The sequence below is a fragment of the Girardinichthys multiradiatus genome, chromosome 13 (genome assembly GCF_021462225.1).
Source record: "Girardinichthys multiradiatus isolate DD_20200921_A chromosome 13, DD_fGirMul_XY1, whole genome shotgun sequence".
Classification (NCBI taxonomy): Eukaryota; Metazoa; Chordata; class Actinopteri; order Cyprinodontiformes; family Goodeidae; genus Girardinichthys; species Girardinichthys multiradiatus.
In genome coordinates this window covers 29,390,045-29,406,622 of record NC_061806.1, presented here as the reverse complement: position 1 = coordinate 29,406,622, position 16,578 = coordinate 29,390,045, and the positions used below count along the sequence as shown (strand labels likewise).

Here is a 16,578-nt window from a genome sequence, read left to right as displayed (position 1 = left end):
GTTCTGTGTTTTGATGGACTGTACACATGGCGCTCAATTCAGAACTGTGAATTTTTAACCATCATGATTATGTAGGAGCACCTGTGAGTGTTTCTCCATCTGATGAATCTATCCAAGGTAAAATACATCATGTTTATTCAGATTTGGATCTCAGCTTTTAACATAGTTCCTAACTTGGCCTCAGTTCTTTCTGCTCCAGTGTTAAAATCTCCAGCTCCAAACCCAGGAATTGGTCCCTCAGAAGCATCTACTCTTTGCAGATCTAAGCATCAAGGGCTTAAAGCAACTGCCAACTGTAACTTTGTGACTTCCATGTTTAAAATTCTGCTGCTAATTCATCATTAATTCTGCTCATATAAAGTCTGAGTATCAGGAAGAACATGAGCCCATTGTCATCTTCTTATTGTTTATTGTAAAAATGTCCATGGCGGCTCTCTGTGTCATTTTCGATATGACTTGAGCATCCAGGAAATCACTGGAGCCAAAGACGAAGCTCAACGAAGACAAACAAGGTTCAGGTTTCAGCCTACGAAAAATCAAACACAATGTCAGCAAAGATTCATGGAACGAAGCATAGCTTGGGTAGTGGCTAGGTTTGTTACCACTGAAGGCAAACACTCTGGCAGCGTCCTGCTTAAATACTCCTCAAGGCAATCAGCAGATCAGTCGCATCTGTCACCCCGTGCACCTGAGAAACTCTGGAACCATCTGAAAGCTAAAAACAAAGTGAACACAAACACACACACACAAAAACCCAGAACCCTGACACTCTGAGTGCTAATCAATGCTCGGCACTGAGCTGCATTGGGAACCACAGTTTTTGACTGAAATATGATGATAATTTACAACTTTGTTTATAAAGGTGTTTGATATTTCCATATGACCTGAGGGTGTTCATTGTTTATGCTCCAAAATGTGTCTACAAATAACATCTGAAATACAATTTAAAAATATTGATCAACAGTCAGAAAGCCAGATCAGCTTTACAACAAGGGGAGAAAATCCCAGTTAATTTTTTTGGGGGGCGGGGGGTAAACAGGAAAATCTCATAGAGCATGGGAATAAAGATCTCCCTCATTCCTGCTCCTTTAAAACTTTCCTTGTAGGGTTGAGCCCTCACCATGTTAAATAGTGTTATTAAATATAAAAAATTGACTGCAATGAATAATCAGGACTGCAGAGAGAATAATAAGAGCTGACCTTCCCTCCATCCAGGACTTATACAGGTCTAGGGTCAGGAAAAGAGCTGTTAAAATATCTGCAGACCCCACACACCCTGCACATAAACTGTTTAGAGTTTTACCTTCAGACAGTCGCTACAGAGCATGGTTTACTAAAACCAGCCGCCACAGAGACAGTTTCTTCCCCCAGGCTGTTTCTCTGATGAACATTTAATAGAGTACCAAAGAACTGCATACGGAAGTTGCAAATGCACCTTTGTATATCTGTATATTTAAGGACATAAGATGGATGAAGACAGGACAGACTGAATGATGGCAGTGTAGAAGATGACCAGCAGGTCCTGTGGAAGGTTGTACTCAGGAAGTAAAGTCTCTGCTGGTCTTTCTTCTGAACAGTGTCTATGTGTGAGGACCATCTCAGGTCCTGAGAGAAGGTGGTTCCTAAGAACCTGAAGTGGTCAACAGTCTTGAGTGGGTTGAATTCAAGGTAGTTCTGACAACACCAGTGTACCAGCCGATCCACCTCCTGTCTGTATGCAGACTCATCACTATCTTGGATCAGACCAATGACAGTTGTGTCATCTGCAAACTTCAGGAGTTTCAGGGACAAGTCCGCTGAGGTGCAGTCATTTGTGTACAGGGAGAACAGGAGTGTGGATAGAACACACCCCTGGGGGGCACCAGTACTTATAGATCTGGTGCGGGAGAAGATGCTCCCCAGTCTCACCTGCTGCTCTCGGTCCATCAGGAAGCTGTTGATCCACTGACAAGTGGAGGCTGGGCTGCTTAGCTGGGTGAGCTTCTGGTGGAGGATGTCTGGTATGATGGTGTTGAAGGCCGAGCGGATGTCTACAAACAGGATCCTGGCGTACGTCCCTGGGTGGTCGAGGTGTTGCAGGATGAAGTGTAGACCTAAGTTGACAGCATCATCTGCCGACCTGTTTGCTCGGTAAGCAAACGGCAGGGGGCCCAGCAGGGGGCCTGTGATGTCTTTCAGGTGCTTCAACACCAGCCGCTCAAAGGATTTCATGACCACAGACGTCAGGGCTACAGGCCTGTAGTCATTTAATCCTAGGATGGTGGGTTTCTTGGGCAAAGGGATGATAGTGGATTGTTTGAAGCAGGAGGGGACCTCACATTTCTCCAGTGACTTGTTGAAGATCGGGGCGAGTTGATTTGCACAGGGTTTCAGGCATGATGGGGAGACATTATCAGGTCCTCCAGCTTTCTTTGTTTTCATGCGCTGAAAGAGCCTATTTACATCTTCCTCGGAGATCTTTAGTGCAGGCAGAGGATCTGAAGATAGGGGGTTGGTTGCTTTATGGGAAGAATTTGTTCCTGAATGGGATGTGGAGGAGATGATTTGAGGTGTGAACGGCTTCCTGTCATGTCTGCAGTAGACGCCATTCAGACGGTTAGCCAGACGAGGATTCTGTTCAGGATGGGTGGGAGGGCTCCTATAGCCAGTCAGGTTTCTCAGACCAGTCCATACAGCTGAAGTGTCACCAGTAGAAAGGCTGTTCTTTAGCTTCTCACTGTAGCTTCTCTTGCCTGCTTTGATCTCTTTTGTTAGTCTGTTCCTGGCCTGCCTGTACCGCGCCCAATCTCCACTGCTGTGAGCTTCTTCCTTTTCCCTGCGCAGATTCCTGAGGTGTGGAGTAAACCATGGCTTATTGTTCCCAAAGGTGCAGAAGGTCTTGGTCTGCACACACATGTCCTCACAGAAACTGATGTATGATGTCACCACATCAGTTAGTTGGTTTAAGTCAGTGGCTGAAGTTTCAAAAACAGTCCAGTCTGTGCATTCAAAGCAGGCCTGTAGCATCTGCTTTGGTTCCTCAGTCTACTTTTTAACAGTGTGAACCGTGGGTGTGGAAGATCTTAGTCTCTGTCTGTAGGTTGGGATGAGGTGGATAAGAGAATCATCCAAAAATCCCAGAGCAGCCCTGGTAACAGCCTGATATGATTCCTTTAAAGTTGTGTAACAATGGTCTAGTGTGTTTTTTTCTCTGGTGGGACACTTAATATGCTCTCTGTATTTGGGGAGTTAAATTCTCCCAGTATTATGATGAAAGAGTCCATGTATTTTTTCTCCGAGATGTTTTTCAGCGGCAGAAGTGCAGCCATGCGGTGGAAAATATGAGCCAATTATTATAAACGAGGAAAACTCTCTCGGTGAATAAAACGGTTTACAGTTCGTGGAAAATGACTCCAGATCAGGACTACATGTTTTCCCCAGCACTTTTATGTCTCTGCACCAACCTTCATTTATATAAAAGCAGATTCCGCCTCCTCGCTTCTTCCCCGACAGCTCCACGCTGCGATCCACTCTGAACAAATGGAAGCTCGGCATCAACAGTGTGCGGTCCGGGATGTTTTCACTCAGCCATGTCTCGGTAAAGCAGAGAACCGCTGATCCACGGAGGTCCGTGTTTTTATAGCTGAGAAGAAGCAGCTCGTCCATCTTGTTACTTAGAGAACGGACATTTGCCAGGTGGATTGAAGGCGGTGGTGTGCGAAGTCCTTGTTTGCGGAGCTTTACCAGCGCGCTTTACCCTCCGACACCTTTGGCGCAGTATCCCATAGAGTGCCGCAGCTCCGCTTGCCAGGAGCTCAGTGAACCTCGGATCGATGAAGGATGGTGAAAAAATCCCAAGAGAGGACTCTCTGATGTTGAGAAGTTTCTCTCTGCTGAATAAGACCACAGAATTGTGGTACTGTTCCTCGAAAAACATAAAAACACACAAAATACACAAAGAAAGAAAGAGCGAAGCTCCGAGGCTATCATCAGCACCATCTTATGCATAAATATATCTTATAATGCATTAAACAAAAACAAAACAAACAAAAAAAAACAAACCCAGAGAGCAAAGTGTACCGGAGTCAAATTTCTTGTTTGTATGTACAAACTTGGCGATAAAGCTGATTCTGATTCTGAAAATATTCTTTATAAGTCCATATTTTGCTTACTATACTTACTACAAGTTTTTAACAATACTTATATACAAAACATGGATGTCTTCCTAGGAACAAATCTAAAATGTCAGTAAAATATGACATTAACATCCAGACAGACATTTTTGAAAGATTTGTCCCCTTAGTTTCCTCCCCCTTTTTCCGTTATCTATTTTTCCTCTCAGTTCTTAGTAATTTCTGTTTTTGCTGCTGCCTTCCTCTTTTCCCCCTTTTGAAAGGAGCGTCCGGTAGCCCCACCAGTTGGAAACGGCATCCAGACTAAGCCACTTTGTGGAATATGGTGGGTCATGATGTTTCAATAATTGAGGAACGCATTTTATGTTTAGAATTTAAACCGCTTGAGTTGTACTTTTATTTAACATTACTATATTATTGTTTTTTAAAAATAATTTGTATTTACAGTTATTTTTTGGTGGTTGTCTTTATGGAAGGTATGGTATGGAAGGCTTGACTGTACACTACCGGTCCAGAGTTTTAGATACACTTTCTCACTTAAGGGGTCTCTTTATTTTCATGACTATTTAAATTGTAGATTCTCACCATAGGAAACCCTGTGAATGGACACACATTGAATTATGTAGTGACAAAAAGTGTGAAATAACCAAACATTTTTATATTTGGAGCATTTTTATATTTTAGATTCTTCAAAATAGCCAACCTTTGCTCTGATAACTGCTTTGCTCTCTTGGTATTCTCTCCATGAGCTTCATGAGGTGGTCACCTGAAAAAGATTTTCAAAGTCTTGAAAGAACTTCCGAGGTTCATTGACAGACAACAGAAGGCTTATATTTCAGTCATCACAACAATTATTTTGCAATTTCTTTTGCTACATAATTCCATATGTGGCCATTCACAGTTGTAATGCCTTCAGTGAGAATACAATGCAAATAGTCCTAAACATAAAGAAAACCATAAATTGCAAATTCAAATTAACAAAAAGAGAAAAAAATGGTACTGCATGTGTCCAAGTGATGTCAGCTGATGCATATTCTACATATACAATGGTCATATTGGTAGCACTATGCCGCCATCTTGTGGTTGGAGTTATGCCCAATTATTCCCTCATATTGCAAATATTCTTAAATACCTGAACTTGTATTTATTGTACCAGTGTTAATTTTGACAGTAAATTTTGATTTACTTTTAGTCTTAGTCTTTTGACAAAAATGTAATTTAGTTTTATTCATAATTTAGTCATCAGAATTGCTTTAGTTTTAGTCTAGTTTTAGTCAACTAATTATCATAGGAATTTAGTCGACTAAATCTACAGTCAATTTAGTCAAATAAATTATATGTAAAATGTAAATATTTTTTCACCAATTTCCTTGAATAACACAAAATGAATCCATTTTTTTTTTACCACCCACAGCCTTCCTGTCTCTAACATTAACTTAACAGAAAAGCAGTGGTATAGTTTTATTATAGTAAAGCATAGTACTAAAGCATTGTAAAAACACAATAGCAGTTAACGAAATAATGTTTGCCTTAAACCAGTTACCTTTGCACGTAGATCTGGATGACTTGTCTGTAGATGTCATTTAAGATTAGTTGTCTTTTTACCGGAGATCATTGTCCCGCATGGTTTACACAACGTCTTGTTTTTTTCTACGTTAAATGTGTCTATACATCTGTTCTCCTCTTTTTCCCTGACATTATAAAATTTTCTATTACTTGTGAAAAATATTCACAGGGTTGTCTCTTCCTCCCAGGATTTAGATCAAATTTGTGCACAAATGCTACCGTGATTAGCTGAATGCTGATTGAACGGTTACCCAGTTGTCCCCCTGGATATTTGTTTAGTGTTGGTTCTTCATAAAGACAGAAACTTGTAACCAATGGATGCTGAGGGGCTCAAACTGGAACATCAGACCGGGGGAACGGAAGATTTTCCAACATCTCATTGTTTGCAGAAGCCATTTTTGTCAGTTTAAAGCTTTGATGTTGCTACAAGAAGCTGTGCTTACTTTACCTTCCACAAGAAATACTTTCCAAGAAAAAAGTTCACACCACTCTTGAACCTATCCGTGCACAACATTGTGGACTGAAATGTATTTTCAAATATAAGAGGGAATCTTTGTTTCTAATAATATGGGTCATCAAGGCACAAAACATCTGTTTCCAGAGATGACAAATCCTGTTCTGCGCAGATAAACTCTTCGCCTGCACTTTAGTTATCTTTGTGTGCTGTTAAAAACAGAACTAGTTACGAAAATGGCTCTACCTCCAAGCTTGAACTGCTTAGATGAAAAAAGAGCATTAGAACCAGAGCTGCATAATAAATATAGACGGTGCAATGATTAAGGCTTCAGCACTCAGTAATTTCCTCAAGCAGATTTTGTTCCTTCTTTCTTTTATACCTTTTGTTCTCCACATCCCCCCACTCGAGTTCTTCTCTTCTCACCATGAATAATCTATTCACACCAGCCAGTCTGTGAAGTAACAAAAAGTCTTGGACTTTACTTATAAATCTCTCCCTTCTTTCTTCTCCGCTGCTGGAAGCAGTTTGTCTCTGCAAAGTTTTGCCTGAGGATCTTCCTCAAAATGAGACACAGAGAAAAGATGTTCTGTAGTTCTGCAGAGAACCAAAAAAAGCGATAGGTTTGTTGTTTGTGGATGTTGTTTTTCGGCTTTTGTATTGTCAAGTTGCTTTGCCTTTAAATATCCCTTTATGTAAGTGTGAGAAAGGGCCTGCAATGAGAAATTGACAGAATAAAAAAGATTTTGAAAAAACCTTCATTTGGGATTCTTTAACATGCATATGTAGCCCTGAAGGCACAAATACACCATACATTTATGCTTGTAAATTACTGTCATTGGGTATGGATATAAATAACAGCAAAGTATTGCACAGACGTGCATGTTTGCAGCTCATAGGACAGGTGAAAGTGGGGAAAAATCTTACAAAAATATGATGCAGAAACAGCTGAGGGCACCAGATGGAGGAGAGAAGATTGAGATTAAAATGCAGGTCATCTCCATATGACATGAGCAGGCACAAAATTATCATTTTCTCCACACTTTTAAAAACATCTGTCAAAATGTTGACACAGAATGTGTGTGAGGAGGAAGCAGCACTAATTTCAGGTCCAGTTTCATGCATCGATGTTCCTAGCATGCATCCTCGTTTCATTCCAGTTATACGTGATCATAAATCTGCCTGCAGTTTGCTTTTCGTGCGCAGCATAGTTCATTTATCAAGCCCTGCTGGTGTGCATAAGAAGAAAAGAAACATGGAGGAACACGAACCGATAGTTCTGAACATCGCTTCTTCCTGCCACATCATTCCCACATTTCCATGGATCTCTGACTGGGAAATGTCTATAAATCAGGATACACAGGACCCTAAAAACACATGCAGTAGAAACACCTCCTCAGTAATATCAACTGAAAGTCCTTTATCATGGAGGAAAAAAACTGATGCTTTAATTTAAAATTTTAAAATTTGTTTTAATAATTAATTTGAACTGGTCTTTTTTTTAGGGTGAATTATACATCACACAACTAGGACGCTCTTTTCCACACAGGGTCCAGATCGTACATACGGCAGTAAATATATTCAAACACCACCACTAATATTTGGATTAAATGTCCTCTAGCAAGTTTCGTCTCAACCACTCGCTTTCGGTTGCAATCAAAACATTTACATTATTAGTCTGACTGGATATCCGAACTCTTTCCCTGGAGTAATGGCTGCAGTTAATTTGAATTGGTTGGTTTTTTGACATTGTTGGCCCCCAAATTTTTAACAAGTTGGAAGTCAGATCTTTGGGAAGAACATTCCAGAAACTTTGTTAGTCTGTTTTGTCCATTCCGGAAGCAGTTTGGATGTGTTTTAAATCATTGTTCTGCTAGATTTACAACATCTAGTTGTTGATTTTTAATAAAGGGATGAGCTCTTCAGTATTCCATCCACTTCACCACTAGCATCAAAACAGCCTCACACCATGATATTGCAACCACTATGCTTCGACAGTTGGAGCAACACCCCCCAAACCCTCCGGCCCCCTATGCAAAGAAATAAGAAATCATCAGAAGTCCAAATTTATAAACATGTAGCCTGCCAACATCTCACCACAACTTTGTGTGTTTTCAGATCTCCGTTCCTGCACTGCAGCATTTTTATAATATGAAAGTTGCTGTTCTGGTGGAGCTGGTTTGCTTCTGACACTTAAAGGCAAAAAAATGCCTGAAAAATAGCAAGGTCCCCTCTTGTCAAACACTGTACATACCATCACCGTAGCCTTCTATCTCTTCTTTCAAAAGTGTCAAAACTATCTTGCAGTAGTAAAGACCAAAACATGTTTATTCTGTTATTGGCTAAGAACTCATCAATTTTGTCAAAGTTAGAAAATAGCTCACATGATTTCAGGGCTATAGGGTTTTATTCCCTATAAAAGCAATAGAGTGTGGAAAAACAGTTGTCAGATTTACTCCCAGTTTTCTCTTTTGGGGGCTATAGACAAGGTGTTGAACATTTCTCTACAAACAGAAGTAAACAAACCTGCAAGGTCAGTTCTTTCTGGTTTAAGATAAAAGATTTCTTCTTCTTTTTTTGTCACACATTTTCCTTTCAGGGCCCAAAGCTCAAACATTCAGGAACAAAAGGCAGCTTTGGTCAGACTTCAAGACAGATTATGAGAAAATGTCAGAACATTTTTAGCACATGCATGTCATAAACTTTCGTTTCATGTTTTTTTCTTGCCTTTCAGGGCTTTTGTACCTAGTTGTGAGTACTTGTTGTAACAATTGTTGAAAATATTAATTGTTCCAGGGAATGTTCATAGTTGTCCTAGATTGGATTTTCCTCTTTTTATCAATTTATTATCATTATTCTTATTTATGCTTTCAGTTTTTTGTTATTATTTCACTTGTTATAAAGCTACAAAAACATTTCTCATGTACGTGGAATAAAGAGAATTAAAATACAAATTCCAGTTCTTAGTTTGTCTGAATCTGATTGTTGTGAGGAGTACATGAAGCCGTGGGAATTAAAACTGGAAGAACCAGGTGAAGAACCTGTAAACTATCTGGATTTGAGGAAGACCCGGATTCTGAAAGGAAGCTGAAGGATAGAGGATTTGTCAACCTGAGCTCTCTCTATGGTCTCAACGTTGGGGCAGATATATCTGCATAATGCAGCAGAAATGCATAAGGTTAACAGGATTCAGTACTTTATGCATTGTTTGACGTGTGTAGCTTTTAAAAACAGTAGATTTTTACTCACTGATGGAGGCATTTATCCACTTCACAGGACAGAGGTCTGTGCAGGGTATTGGTGTGTACCGAGTGGGAATTTAAAACATTGCTTTGTCTGCTTTTAAAGCCCAGATTATAATTCACCTCATCTCTTCCTGTTTTCTTCACGCCTTTCTTCACTTCTTCCTTCTTTCTTCCTCTTTATCAACTACTTCTCTCATCTTCCCCTAGTCTGTGGCCTCTCTTTCTCATCCTTTATTTTCCTCTACTCTACTTGAACCCCCCTAGAACCTCAGTACTCCTCACCTTCTCGATTGTTTCTTTGTCTCTCTCCATTGTTGCTGCATGCATGAATTGTGTACTTTTGCTCTCCTTTCTGTCTTCACATACACTTACCTGCACACTGTGATGCACTCACACAAACATAGGACACCACTGGGCCTCTGTAATCGATGACGGAGGTGAAAATGGCCAAAAGTTTCACCTGTAGTGAGTTGTTCAGCAGGCAAGCGGCAAGAAAAGAAAAATCACTACTGCTGATGCTGAAAGCCTGCTCCACCTCTTTGTCTCGTACTCCACCTTGTTCTCCTTTCAATCCTCATCCCTCCCTCTGTCATTCTTATTCTCACATTCAGTCTGCCTTACTCCCTCTTTCTTAGTGCTGAAAACCATGGTCACGCAAGCCAAGAAACACACTCAAACATGCACGGAAAAATACATGTGCACTCCCACGCGCAACCTGCACAAAAACATGTTTATGACACAGCGATGCATGCCTGTGAAAACGCACCAAGCTTGCAGTGTTGTCAGATGGTCTTGGTTTCTCACATGCAATGTTGAAAAATGGCCTTAGAAGAAACAAGATGCCATTGTGCATCTTCCTCTCTGTGATCTCTATTAGCATGTACAGCTATTTATTTATTTCTTATAAAACAACAGCACAAAAGTAGATTTTAGTACTGCTTGTTTGTTATTTTCGCTGCCGGGAGCAGATCCTGTTTTGGAAAAAAAAAAATCCCAGCAGAAGAGTAGCTCAAATAATTCATGTAAATGTTGCAATCAATAGTTCATATGCTGCACACATAACAGACTGACCATCTGTCAGAGGGAGGGCCGGGGTTGAATTTAAATGTGGAACACAGCGAGGGGGTAAGCAGCCCGCTGCAGTTAACTTGGAGATAATCATAGTGCTGTCAGACAGAGGTGCAGTTCATGTCAAACATCAGCTGACAGATTTTATTTGTTTGCAGACTGTAATTCTGGCTCCAAATCTGCTTTGATTGACTGACAACTTCTCCAAAGCAATGTCTCAAATTCTGAGTGATGCTGACAGGGTAGTGATCCTCATTAAATCACTGAAGGAATGCATAAAAGAAAGCCAAAGCATACGGAGTCATATGGCGTAACGTGATTCAACTAATGTAATGATTAGATGAATTCAAGTTAGAACATGGGCCTATTTTGCAGATATTCTGGTTAAATGATATGTGTTTAAAGACAAAACCAGCTACTTCATAACACATTAAAACTGTAACACCAGGATCTGTCCAAAGGTAACCGAATCCACCAGCTTCTCCACACTTCCCTGGCAGCCTGCAAGAAGGTTTACTGTTAAAATCCTCCTGGTGAACCTGTGCAGGTTTTCTGTAAAACATTTTAAAGCAAAACTTGTGAAACTTAGAAAACTTCATACACTGCCTCGCAAAAGCATAAAAACTGTTAACTTGTTCACATTAATGCAACAAGATGCAATGTGTTTTATTGGGAATTTATGCGATAGAGCAAAACAAAGATGTGCGTAATTCTAAAGTGGAAAGAAAATGATACATGGTTTTTAAAGTCTTTTCCAAACAAAATTTTGAAAAGTGTGGCATACATGTGTATTCAGCCACCTTTACTTTAATAACCCTTAAACAAAATCCAGTGCAACCAACTTCCTTCTGAAGTCAGAGTGCACCTTTTTCTAATTGGATCTCAATATGAACGCACACCCCCAAAAGACTTGCAGCAGTTTTATTAGTCTAAGGATTTTCTTCCCAATAAGTAACTCAGGGGTGCAATGATGTATAAGGCTTGCCAAACTTTTAAGAGTTTCAATTATTCAATTTTGAAAACCATTCATCCTTTTACTTCCACTTCACAATTTTGCAGTGCTTTGTGTCATCTGTCACAAAGTCTGAATGAATTACACTGAGGTTTGAGGTTTAACAGCATGCAAAATAGTTACTTTTGCAAAACTTCATACTTTATATCCTCATGTTCGACAGTGAAAATGTTTGGAATTCTTTATAATTTTGTGAAATAGTCACAATAGTTGGCTCACATTCAGACTGGTGCTACACATTCCTGTCTTGAGCAATTATGTTTAAAAGCAACATGACCTGAAAATTGCTTTTTTTCACCTTTTTGTCAAAACTACTTAAGCCCAAAGGGGTTTTGTGAAGTTTGAGATCAAAATAACATGCACAAATCTAACTGAATTTTTCTGAGAATTGAAACACTCTATCTAAACAATCATTATGTTAATAATTATCTTAATAATTATTTTCAAATGGGAGTGATAACTCTGACATTGCTTTGCTGCTGGCTGAGTTAAAGGTGGATTGCGACAAAATGTATTTTTTGGAATCTGTGAGCTCTCTGCTTACAGCAGATATGCTGGATGTGTGTGTAGAAGCCGTATGGTGAACAGCTGAGACCGAGTTTTGTGATTACGTCAGTTTGTTTATTTTCTGATTCAACTGCGTTTAGTTTTAACTGTTTTGGTGTTTGTAGAAATGGTTTGTATCAGCTTTTAGCCAGATTCTACTATTTCTGTGGATAACACATATATTTATGTTTAACTAATGGAATTTGCAGTAAAGAAATTAGAAGAAAACAAAAGTTAAATTCTGGCCCCAGTACTGGGGGTTGGAGTCAAGAGGTTACTGGGGCTACATATCATATATTATATGGTTAGAAATATGTATTCCAAATACGAGACTACATAATAATAAATGCCATGGTTGAATGCTAGGGGAACTACTGTAACTTCTAAACTTAGTTTGAGTTTACAGTAAGGGTGAGGGGTAGATGGCACAAGAGCAAATATTTCAACAAATGTCTGAAAATGGTGGAGACCTAACCTCAACAGGTAGATGGCAGTGCAGTCTATTTCAACATTAAGGCTTTTAGGATATATCTATTTGTTACTTTGACATGTAATAGATATCATCATTAAAGGTCTTTTAATGCTTGAAGGATTTTTTCAAATAGTTAAGAAAATCCTGCACAGAAAATCAATGAAAACTGTTAAAGGTTCACATTTTAGTGCTACATGCATCAGCAGCTTTTATCATGCATTTAGACTCCTTTCACATCAGATTAAGCTGCTATGGTGTTAAATAAGAATATAGATGTTTTTGGCAGGGTCTTCTAGTGCATTATAAGAGTGCAGTGGGCTACCAATGTTGCATGAACATCTGTGTAAGTTTTCAGCTGTTTGGAGCATGCACAAAGCTTCTGTATGGAGGTTGTGGTGGGCCATCACAGTGGTTGTAAGAAATTGAGGTCCTGGGTGGTATTTGGAGGAGTGTGGTGTGGTCATCAGGATTTAAATTTGGATTTTATCTCACTCACACTGGGCTGGCAATGCTCCAAGTAAGTTATTACAAAGCTGCTGGAACTACAGCTGTTATGCATCATGTCCTCCATCTGCGCTGGCTTCCTCCCAAAGGATGTCACCATACAGCTGCAACAAACAATTTACAATCTTTATCCCAATAAATACTGCACCATGCAGTACTTCAGCTGTGTGCACACAGAAATCTGCATGCACTGGGATCCCCATTGGATAGGGGTACCAGATGGCGAGCAGCATGCACATCTCCAAATTTCACTCATGTGTTTAGGCTGTATGTAAGAAAAGCCCTGGCTTCATATTTAGCAATGAGGGAGAAATTAGGAGAGCAACAGGAGCCTGCATGACTACTTCTTACAGAACCTGACATGGTATCCTCACTGTGGTGGGTTAAAAATTGTTGTGCATGATGGCAGTCTCAGTGGTGCAAAAGAACCATTCATCTACAGGTCCTTCTCAAAATATTAGCATAATGTGATAAAGTTAATTATTTTCCATAATGTAATGATGAAACTTTAACATTCATATATTTTAGATTCATTGCACACTAACTGAAATATTTCAAGTCTTTTATTGTCTTAATACGGATGATTTTGGCATACAGCTCATGAAAACCCAAAATTCCTATCTCACACAATTAGCATATCATTAAAAGGGTCTCTAAACGAGCTATGAACCTAATCATCTGAATCAACGAGTTAACTCTAAACACCTGCAAAAGATTCCTGAGGCCTTTAAAACTCCCAGCCTGGTTCATCACTCAAAACCCCAATCATGGGTAAGACTGCCGACCTGACTGCTGTCCAGAAGGCCACTATTGACACCCTCAAGCAAGAGGGTAAGACACAGAAAGAAATTTCTGAACGAATAGGCTGTTCCCAGAGTGCTGTATCAAGGCACCTGAGTGGGACGTCTGTGGGAAGGAAAATGTGTGGCAGAAAACGCTGCATAACGAGAAGAGGTGACCGGACCCTGAGGAAGATTGTGGAGAAGGGCCGATTCCAGACCTTGGGGGACCTGCGGAAGCAGTGGACTGAGTCTGGAGTAGAAACATCCAGAGCCACCGTGCACAGGCGTGTGCAGGAAATGGGCTACAGGTGCCGCATTCCCCAGGTCAAGCCACTTTTGAACCAGAAACAGTGGCAGAAGCACCTGACCTGGGCTACAGAGAAGCAGCACTGGACTGTTGCTCAGTGGTCCAAAGTACTTTTTTCAGATGAAAGCAAATTCTGCATGTCATTCGGAAATCAAGGTGCCAGAGTCTGGAGGAAGACTGGGGAGAAGGAAATGCCAAAATGCCAGAAGTCCAGTGTCTCAAGTACCCACAGTCAGTGATGGTCTGGGGTGCCGTGTCAGCTGCTGGTGTTGGTCCACTGTGTTTTATCAAGGGCAGGGTCAATGCAGCTAGCTATCAGGAGATTTTGGAGCACTTCATGCTTCCATCTGCTGAAAAGCTTTATGGAGATGAAGATTTCATTTTTCAGCACGACCTGGCACCTGCTCACAGTGCCAAAACCACTGGTAAATGGTTTACTGACCATGGTATCACTGTGCTCAATTGGCCTGCCAACTCTCCTGACCTGAACCCCATAGAGAATCTGTGGGATATTGTGAAGAGAACGTTGAGAGACTCAAGACCCAACACTCTGGATGAGCTAAAGGCCGCTATCGAAGCATCCTGGGCCTCCATAAGACCTCAGCAGTGTCTCAGGCTGATTGCTTCCATGCCACGCCACATTGAAGCAGTCATTTCTGCCAAAGGATTCCCGACCAAGTATTGAGTGCATAACTGTACATGATTATTTGAAGGTTGATGTTTTTTGTATTAAAAACACTTTTCTTTTATTGGTCGGATGAAATATGCTAATTTTGTGAGATAGGAATTTTGGGTTTTCATGAGCTGTATGCCAAAATCATCCGTATTAAGACAATAAAAGACCTGAAATATTTCAGTTAGTGTGCAATGAATCTAAAATATATGAATGTTAAATTTTCATCATTACATTATGGAAAATAATGAACTTTATCACAATATGCTAATATTTTGAGAAGGACCTGTATATTTCCTCACGGCTGATTAGATGCTAAAAATAATAATGGTTCCTCCTCCACAGCAAGGCTAAAACTGATGGTTGAGGTGCAAAAACCTGAATATGAAGAATTCTGAAACTCTGCAGATTCTGCAGAACAAGGTCAGTGGAAACATCCTAGAGTGGATGTAATGACCCTTGGAGTAAATGTGTATTAGAATGGCCGGGAAAGCAGCTGGAGAAACCTTTTTTGCATGTACCAAAAATGTAGCAGCATCATGACTGGTTTCATGCTGAATGAGTTTTAGCAGATTTATTTGGGCTAAGCCACGTTTCAATAATATATACACCAAGAAAAATATTTTCCTCACAAATTCTACACTTAGAAAAAAATAGAAAAAAAACTGGATAGAGGATTCACATTTCTTGAGCTCTCATCTTGTGGGGATTTAAAATGCTTCTGCAGACAATCTATGCTTCTGATCTGAAGTCATTAATAAGATTAATGTGTAAACAACAGAAAGCTAAACTGGTGTGTATCTATTATCTTCAGGACATTTACAAACAATACACAAAATCTGTGCAGGTGGGAAACAAGCTACTGAACATTTCAGTCGCTGTGTGGATATTACCAGTCATTACAGAAATATTGGTGTTGTGAATTATTAAAGTCATCGTGTGACAAGTGCAAAATTTAAAATTTAAAGAGGATGTAAAACATTGATGTTGTGCCATGAGGAAGATAAAATGTCCTGTTCTGAAATGTCGCAGACATGAGGGGAAATGTGACAGATGTCTGTGTTTGCGTGCTCCCAAGTGTTGTGTTTTTTATGGCGGTCATTGCATGTTTATGTGCCGAAGCTGCCATACGTGGCACACCTGAGGTGCTTCATGGTCTGCTGGCTGGAGAAAACATTATCCTGGAAGGAACGGGCAGACTGATGGTTGATGTTTGCACATGACACTTTAACTTGTATTTGGATTTTGTTTTTCTGCACTGGCCATTGGCAGCAGTATCTGCTTGAAATGCAGGTGCCACCTGTGAAGCCTGAGGTTCCCATCTGTCTTTCTCTGTGCATTTATGTGTGTTTAGCCTCTGCAAATTTGTGTTGTTGTGCAGTGAAGCACTCCATTCCTCCTAATAGTTTCATTCTTGTTTTCTTCAATTTTTTCCCCTTGTGTATACTTGCACAGATTTTACATTTTAGCACAGTTCCTGAGAATTTGTCTGAGCTTGTCGGCTGTGCATCCCCCTTGCTAACAGTCATTTTGGATTCTAACACCCTCCAGAGACCACAGGCGCGGACAATTTGATGAGCTATTTGAACTCTCAGGGATTCCTTCACCTTTCTGTGCATAATTAGGTTGTCGCCCTGATGTTCTCCTGCGTCATCTCAGATTGTTTGTCATGGATGGAGCTAAAAATTAGTTTTCTGTGTGACTGGCACAGGTTGAAAGCTGTGATTACAACTACAAGTTGTCACTTTGGATAGCTTTCACCTTAAGGGTAGCGAGGCCACACACTTGCATGCAAACTTCCTCTAACATTTGCCTCAGCAGCTGCAGCCACAAACCA

At 40.2% G+C, this 16,578-nt stretch overlaps 1 protein-coding gene across 3 annotated transcripts in view; it reads left to right on the top strand.

The window, feature by feature from the left end:
* The window catches only part of pvrl2l (PVR cell adhesion molecule related 2 like), a 396,229-nt gene that overhangs the window by 314,952 nt on the left and 64,699 nt on the right, over positions 1 to 16,578 (top strand). The gene's annotated exons all lie outside the window — the stretch shown is intronic.